The sequence below is a fragment of the Piliocolobus tephrosceles genome, chromosome 5 (genome assembly GCF_002776525.5).
Source record: "Piliocolobus tephrosceles isolate RC106 chromosome 5, ASM277652v3, whole genome shotgun sequence".
Taxonomy (NCBI): domain Eukaryota; kingdom Metazoa; phylum Chordata; class Mammalia; order Primates; family Cercopithecidae; genus Piliocolobus; species Piliocolobus tephrosceles.
This window is the reverse complement of record NC_045438.1, coordinates 49,632,931-49,638,007: the sequence shown is the minus strand read 5'-3', so window position 1 is coordinate 49,638,007 and position 5,077 is coordinate 49,632,931. Positions and strand designations below refer to the sequence as shown.

At 40.4% G+C, this 5,077-nt stretch overlaps 1 pseudogene; it reads left to right on the top strand.

Moving 5' to 3' along the window:
* Window positions 1–387: 387 nt before the first annotated feature.
* On the top strand, window positions 388–1,099 carry LOC111523661 (annotated as a pseudogene).
* The last annotated feature ends 3,978 nt before the right edge of the window (window positions 1,100–5,077 follow it).

Below are 5,077 nucleotides of genomic sequence, written 5' to 3'. Positions count from 1 at the left end.
ACATCTGGTCCCTGGGGTTAGCTCTGGCTCCACTGAGCTGCACCAAAGAGCATGGAGATGCTCAGCATGTGGAGGCTGCAGACAGCATCATCACGCTTTGTTGGCTCTTGGTTCTAGTGCCTAATTGTGTTCTAGATCTTGACAGGACATAGCCAGTGGGGATTAAAACAGGACAGAAGATTCCCCTTCTTGCTATTTCCATTTTTTAAAAGGTTACATTCTCAGTATTCTAGTAGTCTAACCTATCATATCTCTAGGTGAATTTGAAAGTTAGATTGCAAAACTTCAATCTCACACATTTTTTTTCCATTTTAATTTTCATTTAGGCTGTGAAACCTAGCTTAAAATAAACTTACAGTAGTTTTTGTTTCTTATGGGAGACGGCGTAGGCCTTAGATTATTTACTGTCTCTTTCTGAAGAATTTAACTCAAACATGGATATCAGACCAAATCATACAATTTATATCAACAATGTGAATGACAAAATTAAAAAGGAAGAATTGAAGAGATCCCTATATGCCCTGTTTTCTTAGTTTGGTCATGTGGTGGACTTTGTGGCTTTAAAGACCATGAAGATGAGGGGCAGGCCTTTGTCATATTTAAGGAACTGGGCTCATCCACAAGTGCTTTGAGACAGTCACAAGGATTTCCATTTCATGGTAAACCAATGCGAATATATATGCAAAAACAGATTTGGATATAATATCTAAAATGTGTGGCACTTTTGCTGACAAAGGAAAAAAAAAAAGGCAAAACTGTGGAACAGACTGCAACAACCACAAACAAAAGGCCTGGCTAGGGAACTCCAAATTCAGCTAATATGCAAGGAAATTCAACACCAAATCCTCAGGTCCTCGATTATCCTCCAAACTATATTTTATTCCTTAATAACTTACCAGAAGAGACTAATGAGATGATGTTATCCATGCTGTTTAATCAGTTCCCTGGCTTCAAGGAAGTACATCTAGTACCAGGGAGGCATGACATTGCTTTTGTTGAATTTGAAAATGGTGGGCAGGCTGGAGCTGCCAGGGATGCTTTGCAGGGATTTAAGATCACAACATCCCATGCTATGAAGATCACCTATGCCAAGAAATAACACTTGGGACAGTCATCTTTAAAGGACTTGGTGTTATTTATAGTGTTTGTTTTGCTAACATTTGGTTGGGTCATTGTAATAGAGATTACGAGGAGTGAAAGTGAAATTTTTGTGAAGGACTTAAATTATCTAGTGTTTCTTTAGCCTTGGTGAACTATGAAATATGAAGGCCTTAATTTTGTACAATAAACTTTTATTTGTATTCTATGGAAAGTAAATAAATAAATAAACTTACAGCTATGTTTCATATGCATTCTTTGGGGATAATGCTATCAGATCAAGAATACCTTACAGGTGTAATTGCATGTATTCTCACTTGTCACCCACAGCAAAGCCATGAGGTAGGTGGCACAGTTGAATCATTTTTGAACATAGAACATGCCACTTTGATTTAAAATCAAATTATGGCAACTAGAACTGAGCATGGTGGCTCATGCTTGTAATCCTAACACTTTGGGAGGCCGAGGTGGGAGGATCACCTGAGCCCAAGAGTTCAAAACCAGCCTAGGCAACATAGACAGACCCTTGTATCTACAGAAAAATAAAAAATTATCTAGTCATGGTGACACAGCTGTAGTCCTAGCTACTTGGGAGTTGGAGGTGGGAGGATGGCTTGAGCTCAGGAGGTTGAGGCTGCAGTAAGTTGTGATCTTGCCACTAAACTCCAGCCTGGGCAACAGAACAAGACCTTATCTCAAAAAAAAAGAAAAGCAAAACAAAACAAAAACAAAAAACAAACAAAAACCAATAAATTGTGGCAACTAGGGAGAAAAAGGGTACGCAGAATCAATACCATTAAACATAGTCTCACTGATGACTTTTTTCCATACTTTTGGTTGAAGTATAAACATATAAATATATCATTCTAAAACATACCATTTGTTAGGTGTTTTTTGTTCTGAGTAATCATAGTAAGCAGTTATGATTGCAACTAACAGCCATTTGCACCTGTGCCCCTGAGTCCCCCGTCCAAAGCCTTGTCAGCAGAGCCACCTGTATTTAATACTGAAAACACTAGCTTTCCCAGCTCCCCTTGCTGCCATCAGCATCTAGTTAAATCCTGGTGAATTAAACCAGAAAGAAAGTCTTCGCTGGAGCTTCTGGAAAAAGATCTTCCTCTTTAGTTAAAAGATCTATGCAAGGGAAAATTAGTGCCTCTTTCTTTTGGATACAGACTAAGCTGCAGCAGTTCTCTTGCAACGTCAAAGGGACAATCCTGAGGACAAAGGACAACTCACTGAAGGTAGCCGAGCAGAAAGATGACAGTCACCTGGGTTATTTTCCACCGCATGAAGCCACTAAGCCAACATTGAAAATACCTACCTCTGGGCTTCTTGTTTTATGAAATAACTAACATCTTTATTTTTCAAACCACATTTAGCATGCTGTTACTTGCATCTAAAAGCATCCTTCATAATTCACCATACAAATGGTAATGCTGTAGTTCACTATCAGACTTAATTTCCTTTTTATAGGAACCTTTTTGTAATGCTTCTTTTAATCTATTGAAATTAAATATGTAGGTGACAAAACTTACTTCTAAACATAATTTTGAAATTCTGTAGAATGTTCTTACTGGAATATAAATGAGAAATGTTAAAATATAGTTTTAAAGAAGAATATACATTTCAGTATGTAAATGCTTGGGTACAACTACAGCAGAAGACATGATAAAGTAGTCAGAGCTTACATACCTATGTAGCATCACTGTGAATATAATAGCTCTCACATGTAGCATGATACAGATGTGCTTCGCTGGTGGCTCAAATCCCAACAGAGATGTAGACGTTAGTATGGAGATTATTCAAAAGAAGAACAGCTCTTGGTAAAGTTCCAGCCAAACAATCTACAGTCTTACATGGACTTATGTGGTAGCTGCATTTTTGGAAAACTCAGTGTACATTTAGAACTGTACAAAAATTACATTGGAACACATAGTTAGGATCCAGAATCACAGATCTATAAATACGTTTTCACCTACATGAATATCTGATGGTACAATTGTGAGTCATGTGAGACTCTGGACAATTCTTTGCAATGCAGAATTAGCCTAGACATTGCAACATGTCTGGTGTCTTACCCAATAAACACTGACGGTGGCCCCCTAATTATTGTGACAACCAAAACATGCCCCCATAGGTTTAGAAAGCATCCTCTGGGGACAGTCCTGCAACTGTCTCCCTCACCACAGAGGACAATGTCCTGAGGCAGGTACTCTTGGTTGTTTGCTCTGCATAGATGTCAGAAGCACTCCTTATTTCTGACTCTGCAAGTCTTAGACATGCTTCCATGGGTGGGTAGGTGGCGGTAAAGTACAGAAGCAAACGATGGATTGCTTAGGATTGGTGCTATTGCTGAATTTCAAGAGTCACTGGTTCATTGCTTTCTCAGTTAGTTTGCATTTTTTTCAAGAGATCCTCACTATGTGCAAGGAATTATGGTAGATACAGAGCTGACTAAGATTTCCTTCCTGCCCTCAGGGAGGTAGAAGACTAAAATAGAAGCCTAGAAAAGTATCAAATTTTAAGTTGGAGCAGGTGTTCTTCGCCTGAGATCCCAGTAATGTGCTTCAGGGCATCCTTTAAAACTCTTGAAATTACAGACAACAATGCATGTATATATATGTGTGTGTGTGTCTATATATATCTTTTTAATAAAGGGTGTATAGATTTAATCACATTCTCAAAGAACTCCAAGACACAATAAAGGTTACAGCTGATGCACAGGGCATGCTGATACACAGGTGACAGCCTATTTGATGGATTTTTGGAAGTTGCCCTCTGCCCCAAATATCTCTTTTACTCATATTTCTTTCATTGAACTTCTATCAATAGAGATTCACTCCAATGAATGGATAGTTAGCATGGATCTCTCCAAGACTGACGCGCCAACAACTTTCAAGAAATGTCTATTGAGCTTCTGCTGACGGCCACTGAACTAAAAACCAGGGATGCATCAGTGAACAGAATAGAGCTCACAGCCTGGTGAAGGAGTTGGAATGGGAGCAATATGCAGATACGGGGAGCACTGAGGGGCAACTTGACCCCAAGGCAGTGGAGAGGTTCTCAGGAAGAGATAAGCGATCCTGGGCTGTGCTCATGTAGCTTGAGTAACAGCTTCCTGTCTTGTGTGAATAGAGGGTCCCAGTTCATGAGGACACTGCCTTGGGCCTGTGGACGAGGGCCGGCTGCTGAGGCGGGAGGTGGAAAGCCTCTTCCAGCATTGGGCCTCAGCCGTGTCTCAGTTTTGCTTGGGTTGGCCTCTGGGGGAACAGGTGAGCCTTGCAGGATGACCCTGATAGCATTATCTGCATTTTGGTGTGTATTTAAGTTTCTAGTTCACACGGGCTTCTAGTCATATGTTGCAAGAGTGTTTGTAAAACAGACTGCAGACTCTCTGGAATTGAAGGATGAAGGGGGAGGAAGCTTTATAACCTGGAAACTATGTGCTGACTGTGGCCCTGTTGAGATGCAATGTGGTTTCTATGGGGTTCCTTCTGGACCTCATACATTTCAGTTTCCCCTGGAACAAGGCCTTTGCTGAGAAGGAAAACATACATTGGCCATGAAAACGCAGAAGCGCTCCCTGGGTTGCTCCAAGCAGCTCTCTAAGCAGAGGCTTAACTTGTCCTGAGGCCATCTTGTCTTTGGAAACCCTAACCAAGCAAAACACAGATCTTTTTATGCCTTCCCTTTCTTTACACAGACACTGACTAAAAAGGAGCGGGAATAACTGCCAATTCAGTAGGCTCCTTGCTCTTTTGTGCGTTTTAAAGGCATTTGCTGTTTGGGATTTGGAAGAAAATCATGAGAACTGAGAAGCTCTGGCTGTCTTGGCGGGAAACAGGCTCATTGTTTGCAGAGAGAGCTGGTTTCCATGGTTTTGGACTACAGACAGCTGCGTGTTTTTTTCTTTTTTTTTTCTTTTAAAGAGTAGTTTCTACTTGCAATTGGATCTAATAAATAGTCAAGGTAGCCA